Consider the following 20492-nt stretch of genomic DNA (forward strand, 5'->3'; position numbering starts at 1 on the left):
GTTGCCTGCTTAATTATACCCTGTAATTTTGATGGACAGCAGAACGTGTGTTGAAAAGCAGCTGGAAATGCCTGTCAGCTAGTTTAGAAACTGGTGAAGAATCTGTCTCCTGCAGTAGCTGCTTGCTGTGCTGAACCCAGCCCAAGCGAGAGGTTGGTAGATGGATGGAGGGCGAAAGCAAGCAGCCTTCGCCGCGTTTCGAACAGTCAGAAATGAAATGTGCTGCAGCTACTTCCAGCAAACACTGGGCTCCCACTCCAAACCTAAGGGTTAAGCTGAAGAGCTTGTGTAAGGCATTAATTAGGATTCCTGTCTGCTGGAGTGTGTGTGAGGGTGCTTTTGTTGTGTTAACTCGAGATTCTTATAGTGCGTTTGGCTTTTATGTGTGGTTTTTATAACTGATGCTCAGTGTTTCAGTAAATCATGCGAGACTCCGTATCATGAAGGTAAAGGCACTTTCAGTGACTTTGCGGGGGCGGGCGGGGGGGAAGTAACAATGGACACATTAAGTTGAAAGCTGTGAGCTGGAAAAAGAAAAATATTGAACATTAATGACACTGTATGAAGTGAGAAGCCATTAAAACTGGCTGGCAGACAGTGTGCAGGGACAAGCTGGTGCTTTCAAGGCCACATGCAGCACCATGGTATTTTTGCCTTTTCTTTATTCCCCATCTTCTTTGTCCACAAGGTTCTGCTGTTGTGTCACTGTTCTTGCTCTGTCTCTTCTTGATCACACTGGTGTTTGTGGGGGTGAAAGGGTACAAAAAGACTTCTAAACTATAATCTTTTTGCCATCAGTTGCTATTTCCTTGCCCTGGAAGTTTCATCCCAGGAGAATTTTCCTAGTGGAGAAAGCAGGACATTTTTTGCAATTTTACATTATTGCCAAGGAGCCTTGAACCAGTGACTGGTGAGTGAGTACCAGAGGCTGATGGACATGGAAACTTGGGGAGAGGGTTAGTGATCATTACCAGCTCAGCAGGCTGGCCCACATCAAGGTAATACAAGTAATCATCCCTCCTTTGGTCAGCATTACTCCTCCAGGGTTTGTTACCGAAAGGGAACCGAAGAGGGGATGTATGGCCATTTGCTGGGATGCTGCTGTCAGCTCTGGTACAGGAGGGAAAAGAGAATGTGAGCTGTGGGGACAAACCTAAGGACAGTGCCATGATGTGCCGTGTAATTTGCAGCCAAATTACAGCTCTAGCTTTGACTGCAGCTCTGCTTTTCAACACTTTTAAATGGGCATGAAGCGCCACACAAAATAAGCAGGATTCTCCATTCAAAACAAGGAGTGTAGCTTAGAAAGTGATTTAAATAACTGTCCTTTCAGAACTGTCTGTGCAACATGACCTGGGTGATTTACCTTATAATGGCTGTTAGCCAAGAGCATAATGAAATTGTGAGCAGAAAAAATTACTCTAGTGCTTTTTCCCTTTTGCTATCTGCTGATTTATTGGAAATGTCTTTCCTTCAATAATTGTCTCGTTAACCCATGTGCTGCCAGCATCCTGGGAAAGAAAAGATAGGCCAAACAGAGGCACTGAATGTTGTTACGTGTTGAGAGAGAGAAGAGCCAACGGGCTTAAGCATTGTTGCACTGTACGTTTGCAATTTTGAAGGCAGGGGATAAAAATGTTTACGGTCTCAGTTTTTAACTGGGGAGCTGGAAGCTTAAAAGCCCAACAGATAGGAAATAAAAGTTTTGTGATGGCATGTCTCAGGTGTTCTGACATGGGCTATTTAAACCCTAGATGTATATTGCAGTAATAATGAGATATTCTTCCCCGATATTAATTCTCTGCCTAGTTTGGGTCTGCCTGCGTAGCCTCTCTCTGCAGTTCTGGGTTTGGATCTTCATGACTAAATTTCAGGAGGGGCTACATCCTGCTAGTGTCATGCAGGCACTTAGAGTAGTAGAGATGAAAAAAAAAAATTACGGAGAACCAGTACCATATTGATATGGCCCTTGTAGTGCCTTGTGGCTATCATCTCACGGAAAGCAAAGGACAGAAGAAAGAAGGAGAACTCGGAGCTGGCAGGGAGGCTTTGCTGTTAACACGCTTCCTTCCAGCTCCTGATACGAAAGCCTGGCTGCCTGCAATCCTTTCTGTAAGAGACAGAAAATAAATTGCTGCTGTTGAACATTTTATTTGCACTTGCAGAACAGTCATCCAAGGAGCAAAGGAAGTATCAGAGGAGTGTGATGAGGGCTCATTTCTTCTTAACAAGCCAGTAGGAAATAATGCCAGAATCAGACACAGCAGAAGATTTTTGACAACATGGAAATTCCTCTTTGTGCATTGCCAACTAACTCCAGCTTGGTGCAATTCCTCTCACCTTGAATCAACAGCAACTCCTAGCACTGCTGCAATTTCTTAATCAGTGGCTATTCAGTACAGCTTCATCATTTGAACCTTTCCATTGCAGTGACAGACTAAGTGTGGCAGCTAAATAGCTCTTGTTTCTGCCTTTCTGGAAGATCAGAAAGAGATAAATACTGGCAGAATTTCTAGATAGTGCCTTTGTTAGTTTGAGTGTTTAAATCTTAAAAACAATGTGGTTGGTTTTGTGTTTTGTTTTTTTTTTTTTTGGGGGGGGATAAGGTGTTGTTGATCTGACTACATATATACAGAAAATTAGATTCTTTTTATCTGTCGGAGTTTCTGAAATACTTTCCTAGAGCTATTATGGACTATAAGTTTAACATGTTTTGTTAGCATTGGGTATGTTTATGTACTGGAAGAAATGAGGTTGTGTCTGAAATTACATGCACATAGGTAGATGATGTTCCTTTTGAAATGGAAGTGTTCTCTGGTCTCTCAAAATGGTTCAATCCACATGTGCTCTGTTGGTTTCAGATATCGCTTTGTCTGTCTCCAGCTTTCTGTGTGTACTGAAAGGCTGGAATGTATAGGCTGGAAGGCTGTCTGGCAGAAAAGGACCTGGGGGTGCAGGATGACAGCCGGCTTAATGTGAGCCAGCAGTGTGCCCAGGTGGCCAAGGAGGCCAGCAGCACTCTGGCTTGTGTCAGAAACAGTGTGGCCAGCAGGACCAGGGCAGTGACCGTCCCCCTGCGCTCGGCACTGGTGTTCACTGCATTCAGCTTTGGGCCCCTCACTACAGGAGGGATGTTGAGGTGCTGGAGCCCAGAGGTGGGCGATGTTGCTGGGGAAGGGTCTGGAGCACAGGTCTTAGGAGCAGCAGCTGAGGGAACTGGGGGTGCTCAGCCTGGAGAGAAGGATGCTCGGCGGGGCATTATCACTCTACAGCTGCCTGAAAGGAGGCTGCGGGCAGGGGGGGTTGGTCTCTTCTCCCAATTGACAAGCGACAGGACAAGAGGGAACAGCCTCAAGTTGCACCAGGGGAGGTTTAGATTGGATATTAGGAAAAAAATTCTTCACTGAAAGGTTGGTCAAGCATTGAAACAGGCTGGCCACAAAAGTGGTGGAGTCACTGTCCCTGGAGGCATTTAAAAGATATGTAGATGTGGTGCTTATGGACGTGGTTTGGTGATGGACTTGGCAGTCCTGAGTTAACAGTTGGACTTGATGATCTTAAAGGTCTTTTCCAATCTAAATGATTCTGTGGTTCAATGGAGACCATGTCCATGGCACAGCAGTGGCAGATTTTGCATCTGTATCTATTTCTCACTGTCTTGATGCTGAGCAGGCATCTCCTATTTATTTCTGGTATATATCCAAAAGGAAAGCTGAAGAATACCAGAAATAACCAAGCTTTGGGTTTCAAAAAGTACATAGGCTAAAAACAGGGTCGTGGCTGCTGTTTCTTGTCCCAGTTACACAAGTTTTAGGCTCCTGTGCTGCTTACGGGCTTCTGCTGTAAAACCGTGCCTACGTTTTTTGTCTGTCTTGGCCTTTGTTATGCCCAGGCTACACCACAAATAGAATTCCATGTATTTGAAGTCACACTCATTTCAGGGCTTTCTGCTTCCGTGTGAAGGGTGAGTGTTTAAGAATCCACAAAAATCTACAGAAAGCAACTTCCAAAAGTTTATCCGGAGCCTTCACAAGTAGCCTTAAAATAGTATTCCAAGAGGCTGTGAACTTTGTAAAAGGAGATGAACTCTGAGACAACAGCTGGTGACTGTAGGAAAGAATTCAGACCATGTCCAGAAACTTGCTAGCTGGACTTCAGGAATGATCTGATGGTGGCCATGAGGTGAGGGTTGGGTCAGCAGCTGGAGAAGGTTTAGCCGAAGTAGTGGTCCAGCTGCATCTGTCTTGGTAATTGCAAGACTAAGAGTGTGACTGGCAGCCTGACTGCCCTGGGCTTGCCAACAGAGGTCAGGTCAACTGCCCGGGGAAGCACAGAGGAAGAAGTCAAAGCATCACTGGCCATGCAAGTCAGCTGCCTGGATGTGACAGGATTCAGTAAAAGTTTTCTATCCCATCTGTAATCTCCAAAAGATGAGATTAACCCGATGTTCTTGGTTCTGTCTCGGCGCAGAAGGCATGGCTGAGAAGACAGAGGAGAGGAGCAGCTCTGGGAGGAGGCACCTCAAGGAGCTCGTCTTCAGTGGTGGTGGAAATCTTTCTCCTGGAAAAACGACTGCTTGTTAAGGTTTGGCACAAGTCCTTGAGGTGTGTTTTGGAGCTGGCTAGAAATCTAGGGCCACCTGGGACAAGCACAGAAGTAACAACACCTTACAGTTATCAGGCAATCATTGGAAACGGAGCTCCACATACAGATAAGGGCTGTGATTGTAGCCACTGGCAAAGCTCACTGATGAGATCGTGAAGGCAGGCTGAAGACTATGTGGAATTTGACACGAAATAAGGGGGTTTTGCCTTGCATGAGAGAGTGGCAGCTTGCAGGAGAAGAGGAGTAACAGTTCAAAGTCATATAGGTGTATGTTATGCCTCAAAGTTGTGTTGGAAGGGGAATTAAAAAGTTTTTTCCTCAACCTTGCCAATTAGAAGAAATTATCAATATTGGCATTCATGGATGCCCTGAAATCCTTGCTCTGGGAAAAAAAGGAAAGAGAGAAAAAGGTTTTGAATTCAGTACTTTGTTAAAAAAAAAATTTACTTGGGGCTGTATGCAAATTCTTACTTAATCTTTAGTGTATTTTTTGCTGTTTTCATTTAACTTTTTTTTTCTGCTACTTCCACTGATGTCTGGTAGATGGCATTAGCGTATAACAAATTTCTTAAATCCTTTTCTTATTGGAGGGGTTTTATTTTTCATCCATTTTACAAATAATAATGCTGTCTTATTCAGGCTAAGCAGTTTTAAAGCAGGGGTTTTTTTCCTCAGTCTTTCAGTTATATTTTCACTAAATTCTTGTATCGTTCAACATGCCTTTTTACCTTCTCCTTGTGCCATGTAATTATTATTTCTTCTAGAGGGCATCAATCACTGAGAAAGAAAACAAAGTGTGTATCTTCAGCTGACTGAATTTAGAAGCTGTTATATTGTGCATTGTTTAAATGCAGCACCATATTTATTTCATATAGGGGGACAGTAGTCTGAAGGAAGAAGACAAATTTCTCACACAGAGAAAATAAGATCAGATACTCAGAGTAGTAAATAGAGGTGTTTATATATGGGGTTGAAGACATATTGGACTGCTGTGGAGAGACAGCAGAAAGGAGCTCATAAATATCTTCTCTCTTTTTTAGTAAACGTAAGCATAAGCATTTTTAGCTAATTTTGTGCACTCCCAGAAAATTAATATGACTTCCATGACACAAGGGCCATTTTGCATGGGAGGACAGGCAATTGTTTCTCACCTCCTAGGGATTTTCTTTTATCTAGATGAGGAGATGGAAGCTTCATCCACAGGTAAACAATAGCAACAGGGTTATATGAGTCTACCAGTAGCTTTAGCTTCGTCAGTGCTCCCTGGGCAAGACATCTTTTGTGCTGCGATGTACATATTCATCCTTGCTTTTAGCTTTAAGAATTATAGGATGAATTATAGAGTTTAGGGTTGGAAGAGACCTTAAAGATCTAGTTCCAACCTCCCTGCCCAAGGGCAGGGACACCTTCCACCAGCCCAGGTTGCTCAGAGCCCCGTCCAGCCTGGCCTTGAGCATCCCAGGAATGGGGCACCCACAGCTGCTCTGGGCAGCCTGGTCCAGTGCCTCGCCACCCTCCCACAGTAAAGAATTTATTCCTAATATCTAATGTAAATCTATCCTCTTTCAGTTTAAAGCCATTCACCCTTGTCTTGTCACTACATGCCCTTGTAAAAAGTCCCTCTCCAGCCTGTAGTTTCCTGGGTCTTTATTTCCGTTTTTTAAAATGGGGGTTATGCTTCCCAGTGGGAACTTCACTGGACTCCAACAGATATCAGGGCAGTTGAAGTCCCCCATGAGGGCCAGGGCTTGTGAACGTGGGGCTGCTCCTCTGTGTCTATAGAGGACCTCATCCGCTCAGTCTTCATGACCAAGTGGCCCAAAGCAGACCCCCACCGTAATGTCACGTGTCCCAGCCCTCCCTTTAATCCTGACCCATAAGCTCCCGGGCAGCTCCTCATCCATCCCCAGACACAGGTCCATGCTGTGTCACCGACATAGAGGGTGACCTCCCTCCTTGGCTGCCCCTGCCTGTCCTTCCTGACGAGCCTGTATCCTTCCATCCCAGCACTCCAGTCAGGAGCCATCCCACTGCATCTCCATGATGTCAATAGGATCGTAGCCCTGCAGGCGTGCACACAGCTCTAAATCCTCACACTTTTTCCCCATGCAGCTAACATTTTGAGCAAGCATTTTGGTTAAATGCTGGTTGAAAGACATTTGGAATAGTGGGCCACGAGATTACTATGGGTTTTGCCCCCACATTCTTCCCGCCATGGAAACGAGACGACGTATTTTCTTCTTAAATAACCAGGCTTCCAATAAAAATCACCGGTTCTGTGATTGGCTTCTCAGAAGAAGCCAAAGCCCATAACTCTCAAAGCTTTGTGTAACAGTAGGAGAAGGGAAAGCTGGAGTGCTAGGGAACTATTTTGTGGGCAAAGTAAAAATTTTTAATAATTTTCAAGAGGTATCTGTTTATGAAGACCATCCTTGCCAGATCAGATGTGCTTGATAGCAGTGGATGAAAAAATGATAGAGATATCTGTGAGATTAATTTTGTGTAAAGAGTATACAGATGCAAAACATGCTAAGCACCAGGTTTTATTGAATCTGTTTAATTAGGAGCAAATGATCAGCATAATTTTCTTGCATTTTCAACTACATTTTCTTGAGAATGAAGTACTTAAGACAATTATAAGGAAATGCCAGCACATAATTGTGACAAAGTTTATATTTAAGGAATTCTTGGGTGTCTTTATGTAGAAATACGAATAGTTTCGGATTGACAAGGGTAAACTCTCTCTGCGCCCTGGTGTAAGAGGCATTATCATGGTGCAGACCTGCCAGCCCTTACTCTCCAAGCACATTCCCAGCCTTTTTACCTGGACTGATTGTTCACACCTTGTGCTGTGTCCTCTAGCTAGAGAGTTTGGTCTTTACTTTCACAGCTTTACGGTTGGAAGGAGATCAAATGGACAACTTGGCTTAGTTTTGAAAGCAGATAAAAAGATGGAGAAAGCTTAAGGCTGATGGGCGTCTGGTGCTCATTTAAAGAAGTCTCTGAAGCAGGTTTTTATTGAAATATTTTATTCATGGGTTACTCGAGTTGTCTGTGGATAGAATTGCATGTAATTTGAGTTATGTCAAATGCTCATGTAAGCATCTATTACAGAAAGTACTTAAAATATGACTTGTGCTCCAGTGCTTTCCCTGGGTGGGGGGCTGCAGCCTGCTGGGTGCATCCACTGCCCCCGGAGCCTCTGGTGACACCTTCAGCAGCACAGCGCGGTCCTGGACCCCAACCAAAGCTACACCAATATTGCACAGGCTGATGTGCTCGTCTGCTCCTGCGCAGGATTCACGGATTTCTCAACCTTTGTAAGACTGGTGTGGCAAATGCCTTTTCCCCAGTGCTGAAGCATGCTCAGGGTTCACTGCACCACGGAAGAACTGATGGGGCTGATCTTTCCCCAGTGACAATCCCTCATCATAAGATGCTTAGAAATCCTTTACTGAGGTGTGTGAGGCTTAAGTATCACTTAAAGATTTGCTGCTTGCTGCATTGCAGTGAATGAAGAGATGCAACACGTCTTCTGGTAGCCAGCTCTTCTTTTTTTTTTTTTAAATAGATTCTAAAACATGTTGGTTTAGAGAGCACTTATCTGAGAGATGTTTCAGTCCTTGCAAGCGTTCCTTGTTGCAAAATACATGGCCAGCTTGAGGGTACAGTGGATAAGGGAAGTGTGTGGGTGTCTTTCTGTCCTTTTGCCTGCAACAACCTGTAACTTGAAGCATAAAGGTGTCATTTCTCTTAGGAAGGCAGCAGAGGGGCTTTCTGAAACCTGTCACGGGAAGATTGACTAATTGCACACGGGGATCACCATCTGTCTGAAATCCGTGCTGACCTGCTGGAGCACAACAACATTTACTTGGTTTCCGAGGCTAGCAGATGGAGGTGCCCTTGCTGGAATTTCTCTGAATTTCCCCAGTTTATTTCTCCTCTCTCTCTCCCATTCCATCTTTATGGTGGTCTTCTAGTACTATTTGCAGGCGGGTTGTCTTACAACTGTTATTGCACCTTTCTTTGGCCTCTGTCATATCTTACACAGTTACCGAAATAGTGCTGATTGTGGACTGCTATCCCATATAAAAATAGCACGCTGGTGTAATGTACGGCATTAAAATTCATAGACTGTAGCCAGGCTGTTTCTTGTGCTTTCTGGACAGGCCTGTTAACCTTTGAGAGATTTGCCGTGGAGTTCCAGCTGTAGAATAATAAAAACAGGTAAGTGAAAAAGAGCCCTACTGGGAGAAAGTTTATGTGTTGGGATGATAAACCCATAAAACTCCGGGACTGTTCCAGACCGTGCTCCCAGCAGCATCCCCTGCAAACACAGGCATTCCCCCACCAGCTCGCCTTTCAAGCCTAACTACCTGGGTGATTTAGGTTAAAAGAAATGCACTGGCTTTGCTGTTGCCTCGCAGGGAGATTGGTTTAACCTCTGTCTGGCAGTAGGGATGGAGACTTCTGTACCACCACGCTAAGTTGCTCCCGATTTTCTCTGATGATGGTGGTGAGTAGCAGGGGGGTGAAGGGAGGAGGCTGTGCTCAGCGGTGCTAATGCGAATGCAGCGCCGTGCTGCTGGTGCTGCTTCGTGCAGGGGCAGGTGCCCGCTTGCTAGGGCAGCGTGTTGGGAAACACTTAACCTCTGGCCTTCTTGGATAGGAGCTGCTGCAGAATTCACATCTAACCCCACTGTGGCAATACATTACTTATTACTTAAATATCACTCTACTTAAATATACATACGTGTTTTCACACACAATTGGGAGTAAATGCTCTGTGTTGATTTCTCTAGGGCTGATCTTCTGTAAGGCAGGGGGATACAAAAACACCAAGCCTTTTATATATATGTGTGTGAGTGTGTGTATATATGTATAAAGTCATCTTTGCATTTGAAAACAGGTTTTGTGGGGAAATAATTTAATTCTTCTCTTTGCATCTTTCCTGCTGTAGTGGAGGGGAGAATTTGTTCCACCTTGAGTATGCTTCTAACCCACAGAAACTGAGAAAGTGGGACCTATCTGAACGATGAGAATAAGCCACACAGGCACTTGAAAAGAAGAGAAAATCAAATAAGTGTTTTTAAAATCGCCATTGAGTGATAGAGTTAAACTATAATTGTAAATATATCTCTGAGGTGCTGCTCTCTGCGAAGCCTCTGCTTAAATGGTTGTTGTCATTCTGGGAGAAAAATGGGCAGGTGAAGTCCCTCACATTTTAGAAGGGAACAGCTATCTTGCCTTCCTGTGACAGCTGCTTTGCCCAAAAAGTAAACCTGGATGCAAGACACAAAGCACCTCTCTCTCCTTTACTCTCCTTGCCCTCACTCCCTTTGTGATTCTCATTGGACAATATCAGGAAATCCAAGAGGATATTTTTAGCCTGAAAGAATGGAGAATTTAGGGCAGAAACGATGTTACCATTAATCACAGCAGTGATGAGATTTCACTCCAAAATACACGAATGAGACCAGGTTTTCTCTGTGTCCTACTAATGAAAAAAAGATCCTGTTGCTGCCAAACTGCAGGGTGCGTTTGCTGACCTGGAGGAGGGGTTGCACAGTGAGCTGCTCCGTTTTCTGCCCTGTGGAAATGAATATTGCCAGAGGGACTTCATTCTGTTCCTCCGTTTCTGCCCTAAAGATTTCTGCAGTACAGTGCTGGCGGAGGCTGCTGGAGCCACTGTGCCCACAGGTAATGCAAGACCATGATTGTAAGGTTATTAGGATAAAAAGACGGTGCCAACAACAAATTGTGTGTTGACTCTCCACTCTGCAGAGGAAGGGACAGGACATCTGTTTCTCTCTTCCATACTTCTATGGGACCAAACATATTTACAGTCATCCTTGTGTGAGCCTTTGGAAGCAGCAGCAGCCCTCTGACACTGCAGTGAGGGCTAAGCCTTACGAGCTGCTGAATTAGATAAATACTTGGAAGAGGACAGCAGACCAAGTGCAGACGGTCTCATCAACCTTCTTGGACATCACAGCCCTTAAGGCTGCAGTTGAACACACAGGGAAAACCCCTGTCCCAGGCTCCAAGAAATTGGTTAGGTGTGGGAAAGCACAGGTAACCCTCTCAGAAACAGAGAGGTATTGGCTACAGCGATAAAGGGATTTCCCAATTAAATGGCTTTTTACCCTTTGCAACACCCTGCCAATAACTGAAGCGGAGATGTTGAGATTGAGAGGCCCTCGGGTATATCTTTGTAGATAAATCTGAGTCTGGTGTTTTTGCACAATGGCCTTTTCATAGTCCTTGGAGTAAATATCCTCACAGATATGCCTCTACCATATTGAGTTCTCTGGCAAAGGTCAGGCATGATTACAGACATACAAACATGCATTTATTTCTCAGGCCGTTACATCTTTTTTCCTTCCCTCTGGCTCACACGCTCTACACAATCTCACTGTAGCTTAATGTTCCTATCAATTTGCTTTTTAAACCTTCCCCCTCATTCTCTGTTGAAACTCAAAATACGTGAGCATATGTGCATGTGTGCATTAATTTATATATAAGCATAATCATTCTTTACGCTGCTGTCTCCAGTATCTGCATACTGTCACAGGCTGCTTTATGGGCAGTACCTATCGTACCACCTCTTGCAGAATATAAGCAGAGAGAAAGAATTTGCAAAATTTGGCCAAAGATTGTTTATCATTTTGATTACCTGAACTGCTGCCTCCTTGCTGCTTATTCTAGAGTGGATGTTGTACGTCAGGCTTTAGAATCATAGAATAGTTTGGGTTACAAGAGACCTTCGCAGGTCATCTCATCCAAAGCACCCTGCAACAGGCAGGGACATCTTCAACTAGACGTGGTTGCTCAGTGCCCCCATCCAACCTGACCTTGAATGTTCCCAGGGATGGGGCATCTACCACCTCTCTGGGCAACCTGTGCCAGTGTTTCACCACCACGATCGTATCTTCCCCATAGCTATTCTGATGGAGACATATCTAGTTTTACATCTATTTCTGTATCTAGTTCTATGTCTAGTTTTAGCTGATGGCGAGCGGCTAATGTCATGGGAAGAGGAGGGCAAGAGTTCTCCTTTGGATCAGATATTATGTATGAAGGTCACTGCTCCTCATCTCAGGAGGCTCACGGGATCGTGCAGAAGTCTTAGTGTCCAGAATGACGTACCACAGCTCATTAAAACAGATGGCAATGTCCAGGGCCGCCCATGGACTGACAGTCTGCCTTGTTAGTGTTCTGCGAGAGCCCTGCTAATTGCTTTGTAAAAATACAGATATGCTGCCTACAGAAATTGTTCTCTGGAGCCAAATTTGGGTGCATTGGGTGGTGTTAAATTTTGTGGTATAATAGGATATCCAAGTGTAAGAACAAGCAGAGCTGCTTTTTTGACAGAATAAAAATAGCCAGGAGTGCAAAGGGAAAGCCTGTGATAAGCACAGACTGCTGAACAGCTCTGCTTGACCAGCAGCCGCGCTCTGCATTAAATGTGAGCAGCAAGGCACAGCCATGTACTCCAGAAATCCCTGCCACAATAGATCTGGCAAAGAAACTGAAACTTTTCCCATGGAAGATTATTATTGCAGGCAGGTGAAGATTTGTCTGCGCTGGGGCATATATCTAACCGAAGCTCAGTGAGCAGCTGTGTGCCTGGAACCTGATTTCTGAAAGAACGAAGGGTGAGGCTGCTCAGATAAGAGTAATAAATTCGGATACTGTTAAGACTTTAATAGAAGAACAATTACTGGCCTGGCCAACTGAATATTTGCTTTTATCTGTATGAAATTAATCTTCACGGTTATTCTTTCTTTCTTGCATTTCTTATGCCGGGGGGGGCAGAAGCCAGGGAAGTGGCACGCCTTTGCGTGGTGACACCCATCCTGCTTCCCTGTCGTGCTGCAAATGAAGAGGCTTGTATTGTTGTAAATGAAGATCTTGCCAATTATTGATAAATAACTTCTGGATGGGGAGGATGACACATGCTGGCTGGAAGAGCAGGGCTCTGTAATAGTAATATTGCCTCGAAATTACAGCCTACGTAGTTTGAGAATGATTCAGGATAATTACATTAATGTTGCTGGAGAAATGAAAAGGAACACTTCCCATTTTACCTATTAACAAGCTCTACTGGCCTTAAATTATTTCTGAGAAGAGCCTGCAAATGGCTGAAATCATCAGAATAATTACGAAGCAGAGGTTGGGATGGGGGGGGGGGGGGGCTGGATGAGGTCCTGCCTGTGGCTCTTTGGCTGGCGGGTAAACGCTGCTGCAGCCTTCGTGGAAAGGAGCACGGCACAGAGCTTTCCGATTAGGGGGGTGGGCTCAGGGGGGCTGCAGGTCTTGGACCCGAAGGAGAAAATAGCCATTAGGAGTATGTCATTCTCAGTGCAGGGGTTACGCATCAACCTGTGCAAAGTTAAGCATGAGCTTGCTGCTGGTTTGGCACGCTGGATACTTGAATTCCCATCCTCCACACCCCCTTTGCTACAGCTCTCCCGTGGCCATGCAGTGGAAGATCTCTGCCTTTGGTGATGACTTTTTAGCTGCTTCGATCCTTGTCTCGTCGCAGAGATGCAGATATTTCTGAACTCCAGACCCTGAGCAGCAGCTGTCTGGGTCTGGCCTCTCGTAAAAGCTCAGTCCTTCACCTGAACTCACGATGTGTTTTCTGCTTGTGCAAACAGCACCGACCGCTGCCCTGACCTACCGTCCCCCAGCTCACCTGTAAAATTACTATGAAACCCAGACTGGTTTGTGCTGTTTCCCTTGGTTCATTTACGCTATCATACTGTTGGCTAACTCCAGGTGAATAGAAGGGACAAAATTTAGTACTCAGATCTAAATAACTTGGTGTCATGTGAAGCAAGGCCTCCACTTCAGGGTCACCTCTGCAGTTACTGGAGTTTCTCGTCTGCGTGAAATTCAGAGCATCCTTGAACGCCTGTCTGCAAGAGCAGGGCCACAGCAGCATTAGCTCTCCCCTCTGTCGTTATAGTTTCTGAGAATTAGAAGGTCTTGCATCTCATCACCAGTGCTATATCTATAGTTTCTTACTAAAATGTAGTCATATTTATCTCTTCCAAATAAATTAGAGCAGTGGGTGAGTTTCTTCCTTCTTCCTGTGCACGGTTGCATGCACGGACAGTCGGTTGCTCTCCAGGCACTGTTGCAACGGGCTCCTTAGGGCTGAGCACGCACACACAAGTGCTTTTTCATTTTCTCCCATTCCTTTTCGCTTGTCCAACAAGCCCATCTCAGCCCTGCGTGATTACCTGATGACCTGTGTGCCTTCATTCATTCGCAGCTGCAGCACTTAAATAGGATTTTGCTCTTTACCATCAAATCAAGTCTTCACTCCCTGTACACGTACGCACACAGGGATGGATTTTCTCTCTCTACTGAAGGATTCCTCCTCTACCCACTGCCATTAGCTAAAGAAATTTGGGGAACCCCCTCCTCCCCTCCCTTTATCCTTACATTGCTCTCCATCCTTTCTGGATGCTCAGCGCTGGGTGAATCCATCAGGAATGCCAATAGCTGCCTTCCCACAGCTTGCTATTCCTGACCTAAAATAGTTAACTTTCCAATCCATCAGCTACCTTAATTCTGTATTTAAGGAGACAGAGCTCAAATGAGCTTGGCTCCCCCCTTTGCACACATGTACACAAGAGACCTGTTACAAGAGTCCAAGGCTGAGAGCGATTTAAAATAATAGTAATTAGGCAGAGGATTTCTTTCAGTTTAAAAATATTTGAACATTTATATTTATTCCATTGTGATATTTCAGGAGATGTAATAGATTTTTTAAAAAAAGTCATTTGGAGGGAAAGCTTTAACAAGGGATTGCTTAATTATCTCATTCGGTTACTAGAATTTTCATTTTGACTTCTTCCTCTGCTCCAGGTGCACACACACCTGCATTTAGATGCTGATTCTTTCTCCATATGTGTTTTGCCCTGATTTTCTTAGAAAGGTTTTGGGAATGTTTGAGCGAGTCCCCTGGAAATCTGCAGGTTGAAATCCATGAAAAACCCAAGTTTTGTTTGGTATGCAAATGCATATTATCAGTTAAACAGAATTAGTTATGAATATTGCTAAGTCAACAGTAAATACCAAATCACTTTTAGCTGCTTCTAGAAAATGCTGGGTGCCAGAATGCAGGACAGGTATAAATGGTAGAGAAGGAGCTTTCCTTCCTACCTGTTGTAGGTCTTACGTATTTCCTGGTGTAGAAATTCATGGATCCAGCTGGAGTGGTTCTCCTGTACAAAATGGAAGTCCCTACATGTTGCGGTCTCCAGCTGCAAAGATATTGGAGCTTCAAGGGGGGGTTTAATTTGTTTTTATCTTCCCAAAGAGCTCTAGTACGTTTTTTTTAATCCTTATAACCATGCCGGTACTAAGAAATAATGGCAGTTACGCAGATAGTTATGTTGACATCAACTTAAGTTTTACGCTTGCAAGGTTCATATATTTTTGGTAGCACTGGCACTAATACAAATGATAGCTCAATAACAGAAAAATAGAACAGTCCCTGAGCCACAGTTCTGATGCTTGAAGCGTCTTTAAACCCCGTGCCCAAATGAGAAAGAGATAAAAACAACCTAGTCAAAGTGGCTTAGCTTGAAGGAGCATTTTATATGTTACTTGATGACAAAATAGTTAGGCATTATGCAGTTTACAGTAAGACACCCTTAAGTTATCAGTGCGGTTGATGTGATGCCTGACAGATTTAATGTAAATATTTATAGACTTGGCCTACTAATTATGCCGGTGGAAAAAATGCAGTATTAATGCTGTCACCCCACCATGTCTGTACCTGCCAGCACGCTGCTAGCTTGCGTAAATATTCTGAAGATAGAAAGTATGGCACATAAACAGAAGAGATCATTTACATTTTTAATAAGGGATTAAGTTACCTCCAGCAGTAGTTTCCAGCCTGTGGTCCACAGACGTATGGGAGGCCGGTGGACTGTTCCCAAGGGAACTGTGAAAAATGACAGAAAAAAGTGTTCTGTGTAGGGTGTATAGAAATCTCTCTCTCTGAAATTATTACAGGGGTATGCACCACCTTTGGCAGATATTTAGGGGTCCATACGCTGAGAAAAATTTGAAAACCACTGATTTTGCATATTTGCGTGAAGAACTGAATAATTTCAAAGTACCGTACTGCCATGTGGCAAATGATTTGACTGTTGGTCATGCCAGAGCCAGGCTGCCATAAGGAGTCCTGGACCACAAAGCACTGAAGCATGTGCTTAACTCAAAACACACGTTGATCCAGTGAAGTTACTGCTGTCACCATACATAACTGGTTTCCTGAATAAAGGCCGTGTGGAAATTTAAGACAGAAGGCAAGGACTGCTATCATCTTGCTAACAGCTCTGTAGATGCCTGATTGTCTTGTACAACTGAAAATCTAATTATGTGAATCTGCAGTTCATATTTTTCTGTTTCAATTTATTTATGCTTAAAGACTCTGAGGGTTTTAGGCGCCGTTGGTTTCAGCTGTTGCTGGTTGCCAACCCAAAGAGTATTACTGTTGCTGTTGCGGCCAGTTGAGGAGCCTCGCTTTTAGCTGCATCGATAGTTCTCCAGATTTGTGATCCAGAAGTCTGTGGTTTCTGTTCTGGCACAAGCTGGCTCCTCACAAGCTGTGCAAATAAATCTGAGGTGCTGTCACCAGTGGCTGTCTTGTGCACCGCTTGTGTGCCTGCCTTTTGCTTGGCTTACAGTCTGGAGAACTGAGGCAGAATGACCGGGTGCTTTTGTGTTGTCTTCTGCAAAATAGCATCGTGCTCCTCATACATCCCCACTGAGGTCAGTGCAGTTGGGGTACTGAGCCAGGCTGACGGGATCTGGCCCACACACATTGCCAGGGCACGTGGGTGATGTTGCTGACCCACACGTAGCCCTTTGCAGGAGTTAAGTAAAGGGCATTTTGGTAGCAGGGCAGGGTGCAGGCGAGAGCCACGCGCCGCGTTACCACAGCAGCTCTCAGAAGAGGTTGGATGGGTGAAGTGCTGCAGGCTTTCCCTACAGACAACCCGCGTGGGTCTTGTAAGACCTCCTTGCTGGCGTGGCGAAGGCAGATCTTGCCTTCCTGTGGGTGAAGGAGTCCTTGCTATGGACCTAATCCACAGCCCGTGGAAGGCAACAGGCTTCCTACTGCCTTCGGTGAGCTCTAGATCAGATCATACATAAAGCTCTCAATTATTTCCAATCCCTAGCTGCATCTGTCTCTTGTAAACACTTCATCTGGCCACCGCACCTCTGTAAATCACAGAACAGAATAACCCTATAGAAGTGGAGTGCATGGTTTTGAAAAGGCACATTAAGAGGGAAAAATATAACTCTCTCTCTTTAAACTGTCTCTTTTCTATATTGTTACCTTGACAACTCTGCTGCTGTGTTTCATCTTTGGTGGGACTTAGCCGTGGTGGAATAAGGGGGACATCCATGTGCATTTCCACATCTACTCCGGCTCAGCTCCGCAGGCACATGCCAGGCGCGGGGCACCTCCAGCTGCAGAGCCCACGTTTGCTGCCTTGACCCATGGTGCTGTCTGGAAATGATTACAGATACTAAGAACTGGGACCCGTTCTGATTAAAGGTATAACATTATATCTTCTATTTCTTTTCCTTAAGCCAACACCAGAGCGGTGTTAATGCTCTTTAACAGGAGATGCAAGGCGCTTAAAATATTTTTAAGGGTTAGGACAGCTAGAAAGCAGAGAGGGATGAAAGTACTCAAAAATAGTTGTATTATTTTTAGTATAAGCAGATACAGGAGTATGTGTCAAGATTAGGATACAGTTCTGATGTGCTGAACTGAGTCTGGAGATGCTAAAAATATGCTTTCTTTTCTCACAGTTTTTAGAAGCGACAGAGGCAAAGGTAAGAGGAGAGTAGTGGTGAACTGAAATTGTCATTCCTGTGCTTCCTTGCTTGTTGGGGTTTGGCAGAGCTGCCTGTGAACCTAGGCGCTGTGACCCGCTGATACTGGCGAAACATATGAAGTGGGGCAAGGTGTTATCTGTGGGAACGGGATCCCTTCCACCCCTTTTTCCTCTTCCCAAAGAAAACCCCCACCAACATAATCACGTTGTTCTTTTTCACCGAAAGGGCTAGCTTTATAGCTGCAGAGGCAAGACACGCAGGCTCCAGAGTGCAGGCGGGGGTGTCTGTGTCTGAATGTGTGTGCGGAGAAGGGGGCTTTTAATGCAAACCACATGTGTTTTCAATTGCTATCTGGAGCCAGCCCAGTAGCTGTAACTTGGCCTGACAAAGCCTTATTGAAGTACAGACAGTGTGGTTTCAAAGCAGTTAGAAAAAGAACGGGAATGCTGTTCAGGAAATTCTTCAGGCATGGGCAGGGACTTGGCTGCAATTCTGCTGTTGGAAAATCTGACAGGGGCAGCTCATGAGCACAGGCCAGGCCTCGTGCGGCTCTGAACGCCGTGCTGCATCTCCCACCCAGCCTCCAGCACCCCTCTGGGTCTTCGTCTGCCCGCCGGGGGAGAGGTAAGAGCCGCGCTGCTCCTTCCCTGGGTGGCCGGGGTGATTTGCCGTTCTTTTCTGCTCGTGCAAACAGGCTGCTTGCTTTCGGGCTGTTGTTTGGAGGCAAAAAGTCAAGGATGGGAAGCTGTGGCATGTTTGCGAAGGGTTGGGAGCAGTTGGAGGCTGGGCGGTGGTTTCTGGCTAACTTTGTTTCGGTAGTAATTCTGCAGGCAAAGCAACTCCTGCGCCACGTCTCTGCCTGCGTGAACGCTGTAACCAAATCATTCCCAACTTTTTCATTCTGGAGAATAAGTATGTGTATAATTTGAAGCCACTTGAAGGTTGGCTCTGTACCACGTGTCGCTTACAGATTTTGATGAAAAAATGCAATTCAGTCACAATAAATACATTTATATGTACATTGTATTCTTGTTTACTGAGCTGAAAGCATGTTTGTCTGGGGGTTGTTTGGCAACTCCTGGTACAGCTAGCTTGTGAAGAGAAGCAGTAATTCAGTAATAAGCACTGCCTTATGATTCTCTGCATATTTCTTCCTGCGTTTTATAAAGCATGAGCAAACTGCAACAGACAGCACAGTCAGAAACCACGGAGAGCAGATTAGAAGTAGCAACATTAACTTAGGGGCTGTTCTGTCTGCAAGCTCTCTCCTGATTTGCGTTTCTTTGCCCAAATAACTTAAGAAATAACTTGTGATAAAAAGCTTGCTCTGTCTTTAGAAGCCTGCCAGACTTGGGCGATGCTCTCTCATCCTTCTATAGTGGCAGCATTAAAGCTTCCCTTGCCTTTGTACAGATACCAGCACCTTATATGGCCAGCTGGTGCTGGGGACTCAGGGGATGGGACGTTCCTCAAGGCGATGGAGGTGTCAGGAAGGGTCCACGTAGCCTCCGAAACTTCCTTGCCTCTGCCAGTTCCTCTTCCTTGGGTTTTCACAGCAACATTATTTGATATTTTGCAAGTGCTTTTTAGCCGTGTTTTATGGTGGCGTTGGGTTTGGGTTTTTTTCTTTCAACAAGGAATAAATGAGGGAAATTAAATTATGCAGTGGGACAGCAGTAAGCTTTTCTGGCTGGTTCGTGGCGGTAGACCCAGTTTGCTTTGCCTGCATACAGCAGGACTGCATGTGCAGGGCTGTAACAGTCGTTCATCTCAGCAGTCCAAAAAATTTAGTGACAAGGTGAGATTCGCTACTGAAGTGCATCAGATCTGGTATGTGACAGGGCCAGAGCTCTCTCCCAGTGGTGCTGGTGAAGTGTGTACGGAGGCAACTCCAAAGGACAACGGCAGGTTCAGGCAGACAGCGAACCCTACCTGGAAGGGGTGGGATTCACGGGGTGTGGGTCTTTAATGGGAGTATTATCTGGTCTGATGCAAACAGATTCTGTGTGATGGAAGGGAATAAAGAAAGGTGTTGGGGAGCATTTTCTCCCTGTCACCGTATCTGTTGTTTCCTGTGAAAGTGGTGGTCTGCTGAAATAGGTGGGTTTGGGCCAAGTTTGAACTTTGCTGGTTTGAGGTGCGGGAAGGACATCCTCCAAGAGACATGGAGGTACTGCAGCTTCCTGGAGGCTGGTGGGGGCAAAGGGAATGAGAGGAAGGACAGAGATGAGCAGTGGAAGAGGGAGGTGTATGATGAAAATGAAGAGGCTTGATAAGCTCTAAGTTTGCTTTGTAGAAAATACACCTGTGGTGAAGATACTGTGTTAAATGAAGATCTCATATGATCTCGACTGCTTGAGCCTTTGCAGGCTGCCATCTTACCCTGCAGACTTGGAGCTTTATTGCTTTTCTCAGCAGCTGTTAATTTAGGCACCCAGTGAGACTATTATCTTCTTCGCCACTAGTTATAACCTTATTTAAAAAAAAAAAAAAAAAGAAAAAAAAATATATTAAAGTTCCTGCCTCTGATCATGCAGCATCCCACCTCCCAAATCCGATCATCAGTGTTAAAGAGCCAGAGAAACAAAGAGACTGGAATATGTCTGACAGCAAGAAGCAGCCGGGGCTGTGCTGCCTTACCTGGCTTTAGGGGTGCTCCTGCCCCGCATCGGGGTGAGACGAGCAGTGCACGGGATCAGCGTGGATGATGGGATGTTCCAGGCTGGGCTCTTTGCCCTACCTGCTCTTGACGGGACCTCAGTGGAGACACTTGTGCGTGGCTGAGTCCAGGCAGGGCAGGGGAGGCTCTTTGCGATGCCCTGGGCTGGATGCGATGGAGGCAGGTGGTGGTTTCCTCCCTAACTCTGGCAGCTGCTCCTGAGCCTCCCCCTGCCAAAGGTGACCCGCCTGCAGCTCAGGTATTCAAGCTTTGCTTTGTATCCAAAAAGGACTGAAGAGTGTGTGCGTGTGTGGACAGAATGTTCCTCATCTGAAGTGAAATTGGAGGG

At 45.2% G+C, this 20492-nt stretch overlaps 1 protein-coding gene across 2 annotated transcripts in view; it reads left to right on the plus strand.

Moving 5' to 3' along the window:
- SGCD (sarcoglycan delta) overlaps positions 1-20492 on the plus strand; it is a 344369-nt gene that overhangs the window by 182574 nt on the left and 141303 nt on the right. Inside the window, exon 1 of one of the 2 annotated variants that reach the window (XM_037398394.1) lies at positions 17996-18108. The exons of the other annotated variant lie outside the window; for it this stretch is intronic. The gene's annotated coding sequence lies outside the window, so the exon portion shown is untranslated. Of the gene's footprint in view, positions 1-17995; positions 18109-20492 lie in introns of those variants that run through there. 2 annotated transcript variants of the gene reach the window in all.

This window comes from Falco rusticolus, chromosome 8, assembly GCF_015220075.1.
Source record: "Falco rusticolus isolate bFalRus1 chromosome 8, bFalRus1.pri, whole genome shotgun sequence".
In the NCBI taxonomy this organism is placed as follows: domain Eukaryota; kingdom Metazoa; phylum Chordata; class Aves; order Falconiformes; family Falconidae; genus Falco; species Falco rusticolus.